Source organism: Scyliorhinus canicula, chromosome 20 (assembly GCF_902713615.1).
Source record: "Scyliorhinus canicula chromosome 20, sScyCan1.1, whole genome shotgun sequence".
Taxonomy (NCBI): Eukaryota; Metazoa; Chordata; class Chondrichthyes; order Carcharhiniformes; family Scyliorhinidae; genus Scyliorhinus; species Scyliorhinus canicula.
The window spans coordinates 50392373-50405786 of record NC_052165.1 but is presented as its reverse complement, the minus strand read 5'-3'; the positions used below and the strand labels follow the sequence as shown (position 1 = coordinate 50405786).

Genomic DNA, 13414 nt, shown 5'->3' with positions numbered 1-13414 from the left:
GGAAACCTAGCTGCTGTGAACTTTGAGCTCTGGAATCACCACTTTATCCATTCAGCCACAGATGGGGGAAATGGGGTGCTAAAATTAGATATTGTCTACATCTCCTTTCCATGTCGCTAGTTATTTTGGAAAGTATCTTTCTAAATTTTCTGAACAGACCTCCTTGGCAGAGTATAAATATCACACCTGGCTTTATATTTATTTGTATTGTAAAAATCTTGCTGATGTGCCATCAATTGTACGCGAGACGAGTGCTTTACAAAAGTCAGGCTTTAATAGACTAGAACACAGCTCTGCGATCGTCTACAATGGAATGGACGATCGCCGGGCGTTTGTCCATTTATACCTCGTTAATGGAGGCGTGGTTAACTCAGCCTCTCGGCCAATCGGTCGAGAGGCACATGACCGACCAGGGCCAATGGTAAGCCGGTGTTCTGCCCCAATGGCAGACAGGTATGCAGATCATATCACCACATTCACCCCTTGCTGAGAAGGAAGGCAGGGGGGGGTATGAACGAGAGCCGGGGTGGGGGGGGGGGGGGGGGTGAGGGGGGGGGGGGGGAGAGAGAGAGAGAGAACTGGTGATATGAGTAGCAGCCGGGAGGATACATTTTCTCTCCTTACTCTTATCGAATTTGGGGGCTTCCCACTGGCCCAGACAAAACGATATGTGCACAAAGTCCATGGAGCTGTAGAACTTTAGAAAGATTCGATCAGTCTTTTTGTGGTCCTTGACGTCCTGGCAGACCGCCGCAGTGGAGGAGTTGACGTCGGGTCGGCCGATGGTTCCGCTGACGTCCTGGAGTCCGGGAGCGATGGACCTTGAATAGTCTCCGTCACCCGAGCTGGCCATGGAGACGCCATGGATGTGGAATGGGGAACCTGAGTGGGGTGTTGGGGTGAAAAAAAAGAGGGGGGGTCTGTGATGGGGGGGGAGGAGGCCGCACGCCAGCGGGTGCCAGGTCCCGGAGGAAGACCGTGTCCTGCCGACCGTCGGGGTGCTCCACATACGCGTACTGCGGGTTAGCGTGGAGTAACTGGACCTGTTCCACCAACGGGTCGGACGTGTGCACCCGCACATGCTTCCGGAGCAAGATGGGTCCGGGGGTGACCAGCCACGTCGGGAGAGGGGATCCGGAGGATGACTTCCTGGGGAAAACAAGAAGACGTTCATGAGGTGTCTGATTAGTTGCGGTACAGAGGAGTGAGCGGATAGAATGTAGGGCATCGGGGATCACCTCTTGCCATCGGGAAATAGGGAGATTTCTAGACCGGAGGGCCAGTAGTATGGTCTTCCAGATGGTACCATTCTCCCGCTCGACCTGTCCGTTACCCCGAGGGTTATAGCTGGTCGTCCTGCTAGAGGTAATGCCCCTGTCGAGCAGGAATTGACGCAGCTCGTCGCTCATAAATGAGGACCCCCGATCGCTGTGTATGTACGCGGGGTAGCTGAACAGTGAGAAGATGGAGAGTAGGGCCTTAATGACGGTCGATGTGGTCATGTCGGGACAGGGAATGGCGAAGGGGAAGCGGGAGTGTTCGTCGATAACCGCTAGGAAGTAAATGTTGCGGTTGTTAGAGGGAAGGGGCCCCTTGAAGTCAATGCTGAGACGTTCGAAGGGGCGGGATGCTTTGATCAGGTGTGCGCGCTCGGGGCAGTAGAAGTGCGGTTTGCACTCGGCGCAGATGTGGCAGTCACGGGTTACTGACCTGACTTCCGTGATGGAGAAAGGCAGGTTGCGGGCCTTAATTAAATGGTGTAGGCGGGTCACCCCTGGATGGCAGAGGTCCGTGTGGAGGGAGCGGAGGCAGTCTATCTGAGCGCTGGCGCAGGTACCGCGGGACAGGGCATCAGGAGGCTCATTGAGCTTCCCAGAATGATACAAGATATCATAGTTGTACGTGGGCAACTCGATCCGCCACCGTAAGATCTTATCATTCTTGATCTTGCCCCTTTGTGCATTATCAAACATGAAAGATACTGACCGTTGGTCTGTGAGGAGGGTAAACCTCCTGCCGGCCAAATAATGCCTCCAATGTCGCACAGCTTCGACTATGGCCTCGGCTTCCTTTTCCACAGAGGGGTGGCGGAGTTCGGAACACTGGAGAGTTCTGGAGAAGAAGGCCACGGGTCTGCCCGCTTGGTTCAGGGTGGCCGCCAGAGCAACCTCTGATGCGTCGCTCTCGACCTGGAAGGGGAGGGACTCGTCGATGGCGCGCGTCGTGGCCGTTGCGATGTCTGCTTTGATGCGGCTAAAAGCCTGGCAGGCCTCCGTCGACGGCGGGAAGGTTGTGGTTTGAATGAGGGGACGGGCCTTGTCCGCGTAATTGGGAACCCATTGGGCGTAGTATGCGAAGAACCCCAGGCAGCGTTTGAGGGATTTGGGGGTATTGGGGAGAGGGAGGTCCATCAGGGGGCGCATGCGTTCGGGGTCGGGGCCTATCACTCCGTTACGCACTACGTAGCCGAGGATGGCTAGGCGGTCGGTGCTAAACACGCATTTATCCTTATTGTAAGTGAGGTTAAGGAGTTTTGCGGTTTGGAGAAATTTCCGGAGGTTGGCGTCATGGTCCTGCTGGTCGTGGCCGCAGATGATGACATTATCAAGATACGGGAAAGTAGCCCGTAATCCGTACTTGTCGACCATTCGGTCCATCTCCCTTGGAAGACCGAGACCCCATTTGTGACACCAAACGGAACCCTAGGGAAGTGGTAGAGGCGCCCATCAGCCTCGAATGCGGTGTACTTGCGGTCACTCGCGCGGATGGGGAGCTGGTGATAAGCGGACTTAAGGTCCACAGTGGAGAAGACCTTGTATTTCGCGATCTCGTTTACCATGGTGGAAATACGGGGGAGAGGATACGCGTCCAGTTGCGTAAACCGGTTGATGGTCTGGCTATAGTCGATGACCATCCGGTTTTTCTCCCCAGTCCGGACCACCAGCACTTGGGCTCGCCAGGTACTGTTGCTGGCCTCGATGACCCTTTCCTTCAGCAACCTATGGACCTCGGACCTGATGAAGGTCCGGTCCTGAGCGCTGTACCGTCTGCTCCGTGTCGCGACGGGTTTGCAATCGGGGGTGAGATTAGCAAACAAGGAGGGGGGGTCCACTTTGAGGAACGCGAGACTGCAGACAGTGAGGGGGGGTATAGGGCCGCCGAATTGGAAGGTCAAGCTCTGCAGGTTGCACTGGAAGTCCAGTCCTAGGAGTGCCGGTGCGCAAAGGTCAGGGAGGACAAGGAATTTATAATTTTTAAAAACCTTCCCCTGGACGGTGAGGTCCGCGATGCAGCACCCGGTGATGTGGATGGAGTGCGAACCTGAGGCTAACCCGATTTTGTGTGTTACCGGATGGACAGGGAGCGCGCAGCGTCTTACCGTGTCAGGGTGAACAAAGCTTTCCGTGCTCTTGGAGTCCAGCAGGCAGCCCGTCTCATGACCGTTGAGGTGGATCAGCGTTGTCGTTTTGGCGAGCGTGCGTGGACGTGACTGGTCGAGCTGAACAGCCGCGAGCCGTGGAGAAAATCCGTGTCCGTCGTCGCCGTCCGAGTCGATGCTGGAGGAACCTTGCGTGCAAATCCCGGAAGGCGGTGGCCAGGATCCGCACGTGGAGTCGGGATCCCAAGATGGCGGCGCCCAGGACCCGCACGTGGAGTTGGGGTCCCGAGATGGCGGCGCCCAGGACCCGCACGTGGAGTCGGCGCCCCAAGATGGCGGCGCCCAGGAGGCCCTCGTGGTCGCTGGGGGCGGAGCTAGCGGTGCTGGGGAGCCGAGTGGAGCGGCTCCAAGTGGGCGAGGTGAAGCGCGCAGGCCAGGCGCAGGAGCCCGGGGGCGGGGGGAGAAGACTCGCACGGCGGGCAGGTAGGGACCGGGAGGGCCCGGAGAGGCGAGCATGTCGGGTACCGGAGCCCGGGGGCGGGGGGGGAGAAGACTCGCACGGCGGGCAGGTAGGGACCGGGAGGGCCCGGAGAGGGGAGCATGTCGGGTGCTGGGGCCCCGGGGGGGGGGGGGAGGCTCGTGCGGCGGGCAGACCGGGTCCGGGAGGGCCTGGAGAGGCGCGCTGGTCAGCCGGCGGGGCGCGAGTCGGGAGGAGCTCGGTGCACTGGAGCGGCCCCGGAGGAGAGAGAGAGGCGCACAGGCCAGTCGCAGAGGCCTGGGGGCGGGGGGGAGAGTGCTGCGTGGCGTCCAGAAACGCCGCAGCCAGCGTTTTGGCCTGGCAGACCGTGGAGTAGTGGCCCTTCTTCCCGCAGCTCTTACAGAGGGCAGAGCGGGCTGGGCAGCGCGCGCGAGGGTGTTTCACGAAGCCCGCAAAAGTAGCAGCGGGGCCCCGTGGACTTGTCGGGGCGTCCCGAGGCACAGGCCTGAGGGAGGAGGGGAGCAGCGGTTGGCAGTTGTGAAGCATGCCAGGAGGCCTGGCTGGGGTCATAGAAGCAGGGCGTTTTGATCCGCGACCTCCAGAGAGGAGGAGAGAGTCAGTGTCTCAGTTAAGCTGAGGTCGTCTCTTTCCAGCATCCGCTGGCGGATAGCGGGGACAGCATCCCAGCCACGTAAGCATCTCTGATCAGTAGTTCCATGTGCTCCGTAGCCGAGACTGCTACGCAGAAGCAACTCCTCCCCAGGGTATGGAGGGCCTGGTAAAATTGGTTTAGTGACTCACCGGGGACCTGCTTTCTGGTGGCCAGCAGATGTCGAGCGAATACCCTGTTGATCGGTTTGATGAATTGTCCTTTTAGCTTTTGTATAGCGTCATCAAAATCCGTTTCCTCTTTGATTATGGCGTAAGCGTCAATACCCACGCTGGAGTGGAGGACGTGCAGCTTCTGTGCCCCGGTGGGGGGGGGGGGGTGGTTGTAGATGCTAGGAACCCTTCGAGGCAAGTCAGCCAGAGTTGGAAAAGTTCTGCAGAGTTCGGAGTTTGCGGGCTGATGCGGAGGCATTCGGGCTTGATCCGGAACTCCATCTTCAAAGTCTTAGTCTATTAAATTGATGTACCATCGATTGTACGCGAGACGAGTGCTTTACAAAAGTCAGGCTTTAATAGACTAGTACACAGCTCTGCGATCGTCTACAATGGAATGGACGATCGCCGGGCGTTTGTCCATTTATACCTCGTTAATGGAGGCGTGGTTAACTCAGCCTCTCGGCCAATCGGTTGAGAGGCACATGACCGACTAGGGCCAATGGTAAGCCGGTGTTCTGCCCCAATGGCAGACAGGTATGCAGTTCGTATCACCACACTTGCTACTTCCTGTTGTCATGATTTTTAGTTACTTTCCCTCTGAACTTGTTATGTTTGTGTAATATGATAAGAAATGAGCCAGTGTATGACAGAACAAGACTAGTTATTTAATTTTGTATAAACTGTGTGCATAGTCTAAACTATTGCTAACCAAACTATGGAGCTTCTGACCATGTTACTAACAGCTCCTGTGTTATATGTGCTGTTATATACACCGTTACTGCATATCATTGCATCCCCCTTCCTTGAAATTTTTAAAACATAATTTCTGTAAACAATACACATGATACGAGTAACAATGGACTTTACACAATTCACAAATGATTTGGCCGCTCTGGTTTCTTTCTCTTCCATGTTGATCTTCTCAGCCTTGGTATGCTTGGTGAACCTGTGTTACTACTTTGAACATCTGTCAGTGTATCTGATGAGGTTGTGTCACTGTTTTCAAAGTCGTTCTGACTCTTCCAATGTTTGTATTTGTTCAGATTGATAGAAGTCTTTACTAACACCATTGTCTTGTTCTTGAGCAAGTTCTTTTGTTTTCAATAGTGCCCGATGATTTCTTCTCAAAATCTGTCCTTGTTCTGTCATTACCGTGTATGATCTTGGACCTGCCTCTTGTAGTACAGTAGCTTTTCTAGGCCATCCACCAGGAACCTCAATCCTTACAACATAGCTTGAAACAAAGGTTTAAAAGACTCCTGGTTGTTCTAGCATAGTATGCATTCTGTTTTTGCTTCTGAGATTCCAGCTTACGTCTTAACTTTTCATTTTGCCTTGTCTTTGTGACAATATGGTACGTAGCTCATCAGTAACTCTGCAGGTGACAAACCACAGCTTAAAGGTGAAGTTCTATAACTCAGTAGAGCCAGATATGGATTGGCTTTGCTGTACATAGCCTAATTTAATGTGTCAAAATCATATTGCATTGCAAACTCTTTCCATTCTTTGCCATTAAAATATGGACCATTATCACGCACCACAATTTTAGGTATGCCATGTCTTACAAACATTGATTTTGTGTGTAATATCACACAACTTTCTGAGGAGCTTGACAGAAGGGCTATTTATGGAAAATTCAAATAATAGTCCACAACTATTAAATGTTCCTTACCATTAAGGCAAAATAAATCCATTCCAACGTTTTGCCACGGAGCTGATAGTATTTCAGCTATGTTCATTGGTTCTTTCGCTTGCCGGTGTTGATATTTTTGACATAGAACATAGAACATAGAACAGTACAGCACAGATCAGGCCCTTCGGCCCTCAATGTTGTGCCGAGCCATGATCACCCTACTCAAACCCACGTATCCACCCTATACCCGTAACCCAACAACCTCCCCCTTAACCCTACTTTTATTAGGACACTACGGGCAATTTATCATGGCCAATCCACCTAACCCGCACATCTTTGGACTGTGGGAGGAAACCGGAGCACCCGGAGGAAACCCACGCACACAGGGGGGAGGACGTGCAGACTCCACACAGACAGTGACCCAGCCGGGAATCGAACCTGGGACCCTGGAGCTGTGAAGCATTTATGCTAACCACCATGCTACCCTGCTGCCCCTCATGTTTCACATGTTTCACATTTCTCTATCATGTCTTGTATATCCTTGTTTATATCGGGCCAATACACAATATCTCTGGCTCTCTGCTTACACTTGTCAATCCCGAGGTAACCGTCATGAATTCGTTTTAGCATATCGCTATGTAGAGACTGTGGTATCACAATTCTTTCTTGTCTTAATAGTAGCCAATTTACAACACTTAGAACAAGTCTTATTTCATGATATTTTGTGCATGAATCTTTAGGCCAACCATTGTTAAGGTTTTGTATTACCATCTGCAACACCTCATCTTTTGCTGTCTCTTCAACAATTCATTTCGACTTTGCGTCTGATACTGGCAGTGCAACAGTAATTATGTCTATGTGAGCCTGTACATCTTCTCCAGTACAGCTGACATTGTGTGCTGTTGGAGCTCTGGATAACACATCTGCTACCTAAAGGTTCATGCACAATATATCATGAAATCAGATCTGTTCTAAGTGTTCCAGGTGTGTATATCAACTCAAAGTAATATCTTTGAAGCTTCACCATAAGATGTTGTATTTGTGGAGACATTTCTTTAAGATTATTTTTAATGATTGTAACCAGTGGTTGATGATTCGTCTCATAGGTAAATGTGGGTAAGCCATATATATATATATATATAAATAATCATAGACTCATAGAATTTACAGAGCAGAAGGAGGCCACTCGGCCCATTGAGTCTGCACTGACTCTTGGAAATAGCACCCTACTTTAGCCCATGCCTCCACCCTATCCCTGTAACCCAGTAACCCCACACAGCTTTCAGTATAAAAGCTCAAAAATTATGTTACAGTTATATAGAACGTTGGTTAGGCCACATTTGGAAATCTGCATCCAATTCTGGTCACCGTGCTACCAGAAGGACGTGGCAGCTTTGGAGAAAAGGTTTACCAGCATATTGCCTAGTATGGGGGGGTATCAGTTATGAGGAGAGATTGAATAAACTGATTGTTCTCCCTAGAGAGACGGAGGCTGAGGGGTGACCTGATAGAAGTTTATAAAATTATTAGGGGTATAGATAGGGTGAACAGCTGGAGGCTTTTTCCCAGGGCAGAATTGAAAATCCCATGGTGACACAAGTTCTTGGTAAGGGGGGACGGGTTCAGCGGGGAAAGTTTTATACACAGAGGGTGGTGGTGGCCTGGAATGCACTGCTAAGTGAGGTAGTTGAGGCAGCGACCTTTAAGACTCATCTGGGTAGGCAAATGAACAGACGGGGTGTAGATGGATACAGGTGGTTTGTCTAGATGGGACACGTGATCGGCGCAGGCTTGGAGGGCCGAAGGGCCTGTTCCTGTGTTGTATTGTTCTTTGTTGTTCTTTAACTGATAATCAAAGGTACAATCTATTTGTCCCTTGTTACTGCTGCAATATCACTTTCAGCACTCCTTATACTTGTGACCGCCATTTTATTCAGTATGGCTTCATTTCTGTGTCTTCATCCGACACCAGGCAAACGGTAAAATGTGTCACTTAGGGTATTACTTAGGTTATGTTTGTGTACATTGATAATAAATTAATCAGTGTACACCAGAACATCTAGTTCAAGACTAGTTATTTAATGTTGAATAAACTGTGGGTAGACTAAACTACTGCTAACCAAACTGTGGAGCTTCTAACCATGCTACTAACAGTTCCTGTAACTCTGATCAAGACTGGCTCTGTTCAGTTCCAGTGTCCTGTGCTTCTTGCATGACATCTAATTGTCGGAGGCTACATACACTTGTCATATACACTTGTTATATACACTGTTACTACATATCATTACAAAACAGAACACTGTAAATGACAACATTCATAATTCTGGTTCAGATTTTCAATGACAGCTATTGCGATGTGTTTCCAGGTTCTCCCATCTTTGTGGAGAAAGTTCTGAAGTTTGGATTCTGTCACAATCTTGCATAAGTAAAGCTTACTGACTTTGGGTAATGCCACAGGTTATTCACTATGATGAGAATTATCCAGTTATCAACCATTTGATCCTTTCCCTTGTGTTTAATTAGTTACTGAAACATCCACTGGATATTTACAAACTTGCTTCATCCTCCATTTTCTTCAGTAAGAACATAAGCAATAGGAGCAGGGGTAGCTCTTTGGGCCTACTCTGCCATCCAGTAAGGCCATAACTGATCTTCTACTTCAATCCTACCTCCCTCCATATCCCTTGTACCCAAAAATCTTGAATACTCTCAACTGCTTAACATCCACAGTTCTATGAAGTTGCAAATTCCAATTTAATTCAGAATGCTTTGAGTGAAGGAATTTGTCCTCAACATAAATGACCAACTCGTTATTCTGAGACTGTGACCCTTTGTTCTAGGATTCCCAGCCAGGATAAACTCTTTTTCTGTATCTACCCTATCAAGAATTTATATGTTTCAATCAGATCGCTTTTCATATTCTTCTAAAGCCCAGAGTATACAGACCTAGTCTTCTCATTCTCCCCTCAGAGGTTGAATCCCTCATTCCAGGTCGAATTCCTCATTCCAGGAAACAGTCTAGTGAACCTTTGTTACACTCCCTCTAGGTCAAGTCTGTCATTCCTTATAGATAAGGAGACCAAAACCGCTCACAGTAATCCAGGCATGGCTTAATCAATCACCGGTATAATAGTAATAAGACCTCTTTACTCTTATGTTCCTATTCATTTGTGACTAAAGCTAACTGACCATTAGCCTTCCTAATTGCTTGCTGTATCTGCGTGTTAACTCTCTGTGATTCATGTACAAGGACATCCAGTTAACTGAATGCAAACATTTTACAGTCTCTCACCATTCAAAATATATTCTGTGTTTTTATATTTTCTATAAAAGTGGATGACTTCACGATTTGCCATGTTGTATTCCATCCATGATATTCTTGGCTTCTCATCTAACTGATCTATATTCCCTCTTTAGCTTCTTGGCGGCCTCCTTATCGATTACTTTTCTTCCTAATTTCAGATTGTCAGCAAACTTGTAGACATTACATTTAATCCCCTCATCATCTAAGTCATTAATATAGATTAGAAATAGCTAAAGCCCAAGACTGATCCTTGTAATAATCATAGCCTACCAGCCTGAAGATATATTGTTTATTCCTAATCTCCATTTTCTGTCAATTAATCGATCCTTCATCCATGCTAATATATTATCCCCCAATCCCATGAAGACTAATTTTATGTAGTAACCTTATGTGGCAACTTATCAAATGCTCTTTTGAAAATCCCAAATCATCCGCTCATTTCCCATCCTCCATCATTCGAATTGCAGACTCAAAAAGCTTCAACAGGTGTGTCAAACCCTATTTACCTTCATAGATCATGTTGAGTGTTTAATCAGAGTTACAATTTTCTAAATGATCTGCTAACATGTTCCTAATGAGAGATTCTAGCACTTTGTCCCTTACTGGGCTGATTGGTTTATCGTTCTCTGCTTTCTCACTTCCTCTTTTTTCAATAGCAGGGTTATGTTTGCTACCCTCCAATCTTTATTGTAAGAGCTAAGGGGTTCTGGAAGATCGAAAACCACTGCAACTATGATCCCAGCAGCTACCTCGCTTAAAATTGTGCGATGTAAGCCGGGGAATTTGTTGTCACATGGTCCCATTAATTTCTCAATAGTGCATTCCGATGCACTCCAGAGTGTGATTGCAATGCACTAACCTCCCTTTGATGTGGTCAATGTTTGTAAGCATTAGGTTTTCAGCACTTAGAGTCACTGATCCATGAAAGGAGATGAATATAGGCTGCAGCTGTTTGGTGGAAGCTGTCAATCACAGCCCACTACTAGAAAGGAATGAATCGCTTGCAGCTGATGGATCTGAGGGATTGAAACACAGGTCACAGCTGTTATCCTTTGAGGAATGGACACATGGAGCTTCCAGGTGAGTGTTGCAACTGTAATTATTTTCACTGCCCCTGTCTGGACTGCTCTCTAGCTTCCAGACTAGTGTCTCTTTTCTGAGGGGGTGGGGGGGGGGGGGGGGTCTGTGGGGGACTCCTTCCAGTCAGGGGGGCCCTGACAGTAAAATGCCTTTCATAGGCATACTGTTAGAATTTTCAAACTCTGTACACAACAAATAGTCCTTTTTGATCTGTGAATAACCATTCCCAGGTTCTGAAAGTGTTCTTGACATGTATGCAGTAAGCCTCTCGGACCCATCATCCATTCTGTGAGATAAAACTGCCCCAATGCCATGTGGGGAAGCATCATACATTAGCACTGACTTCTTGGATGGGTTCAAATGTAACCAGTAGACAAGGTGAATGTATAGTTGCTTAACTCTATTAAATGCTTCTCTCTGTGCTGCTTTCCAGAACCATCTCTGGTGTTTCTTCAGTAACACATATCATAGATTATCATAGAAGTTACAGTGCAGAAGGAGGCCATTCGGCCCATCGAGTCTGCACCGGCTCTTGGAAAGAGCACCCTACCCAAATTCAACACATCTACCCTGTCCCCATAACCCAGTAACCCCACCCAACACTAAGGGCAATTTTGGACACTAAGGGCAATTTATCATGGCCAAGCCACCTAACTTGCACATCTTTGGACTGTGGGAGGAAACCGGAGCACCCGGAGGAAACCCACGCACACACAGGGAGGATGTGCAGACTCCGCACAGAAAGTGACCCAAGCCAGAATCGAACCTGGGACCCTGGAGCTGTGAAGCAATTGCGCTATCCACAATGCTACCGTGCTGCCCTATATAAAGGAGCTGACATATTTGTAAGGGAACACCTGTAATAATTAACCATCCCCAGGTATGATTTAAACTCCAAGTCGGCGCTAGGGGCCAATGAAACACAGAAAGGCAAGCATATATATTGATATAATCCTTTATGGGTGTTAGTAGTCATGTAGCCTCTGGAAGCATCATCCAACTCCAACTGTTGATATGCATAGTACATATCCAATTTTGTATATGAATGTCCTCCAGCCAGTCTTGCATAAACATATTCTATCTATAGGATATTGTATCTGTCCAGCTTTGCTGCTTGGTTTGCTGTTAATTTACAGTCTCTGCAGATGTGGTCTGTTTTATCTGGTTTTACCACAGGCGCTATGGGGGCTGCCCATTCTTCAAACTAGACTGGCTGGATGATACCCAGTTCTTCCAGCCTTTTCCAGACTCAACTTTCTCCAACAAAGCATAGGGCACAGGTCTAGCTGTGAACAATTTTGGGGTGGCTGCTGGATCTATGTGAATTTTTCTCTTTAAACCTTTAATTTTTCCTAGTTCATCCTGAAAAACGTTCTGATATTTCCAGATTACCTCATGCAGGCCTCCATCCTTAATTCTGAAAATTTCCAACCAGGTGAGTTTAATTTTTTGGAGCCAGTCATGGCCCATTCGACTTTCTCCTTGACCACACATCATGATTAATTGTGCTGATGAAAGACTATTTGCTCAACATTCTGCAACCAACCTTCAGCCAAGGCGTCGAAGGGATCCACTCTACAGAAGGCAGCAGGTCTGCAGCCATCTTCTACTTCACAAGCTTGACTTCGACTGGACCACGTTCTGAGCTGATGATCTCACAAGCACACCTGCTGCTTTCTTTTGCCTCATCGGGAAATGTTGTAACTTGGATCCACCAGTTAGGTACAAACAATGTTTATTGACACAACATGCAATGTACAGAGAGTGCAGCCATGATACTGCCACCCTGCCTCCTGGATTGAACTGAACAAACACCTGCACTCTGCTCGACGTTTCCACGCTCTATCAATTGGATGAGCGGGTCACATGACCCTTCAGAAAATCGGTGCTTAAAGGAGATAGCTACTAGAGTCTGAAAGCTAACAGCGCAGAAGAGCCAGGGGACTTAGCGAAAGCTAAATGGATGCCCTCTTGCTCTCCCATTTACTCCACCTGTCTTGCAAGCTTGCACCCTATCCATTGTCTGACAATCTATGAGCTGCAAGCAGTTTTTTAATAGGAAAAATCAACCCAGCAGCTACAGTGACTAGAAGAAAAGATAAGAATGATCCATAAACAGATTTAAATTCCCTCAATGTTTAATCCTGAGGGACTACAGAGTCAGTTTTGTACCCATCCAAGCCATCAATCTTCAAGACCCATGGGCGTGATTCTCCGCACCCGCGAAAAATCGCGAAGTTGACGTCAAAAACGGGCGCGTTTTACGACGGTCGGGAAGGGTCCATTTCCCAATGTATTCATGTCCGGGAAATGGGCTAGGAACGCGGCCGCGTCAATCACGTGCACGATGACGACGGAACGCGGCGTCGATCCGATCACGCCCACGTGACGCCGCCTGACGCCGTAAAAAGGCGCGGGCGAGCACAGAATCTGTAGGCCATGATGTCGGAGCCCAGGAGAGCTGCACCTTGTTTTGTTGAAGCAGATGTGGATACGCTGCTCGATGCTGTCGAGCAGAGGAGGGGCATCATCTGCCCACGGAGAGGGCATTGCCAACCTGCCAGCGCGGTGCGCCAGGCCTGGCCTGAGGTGGGTGCTGCCGTCAGTGCTGTGGGGCAGACCCCTCGCTCAGCAGAGCAGGGCCGAAAAAAGCTTCACAACCTCACCAGGGCTGCCAGGGTAAGTGCCAAGAAGGTGCCCCCTGGTCACAACCAT

General features: G+C 48.8%; 1 protein-coding gene across 2 annotated transcripts in view; it reads right to left on the bottom strand.

The window, feature by feature from the left end:
- Positions 1-13414, bottom strand: part of zgc:110789 (Xan_ur_permease domain-containing protein) — a 64663-nt gene that overhangs the window by 25511 nt on the left and 25738 nt on the right. The gene's annotated exons all lie outside the window — the stretch shown is intronic.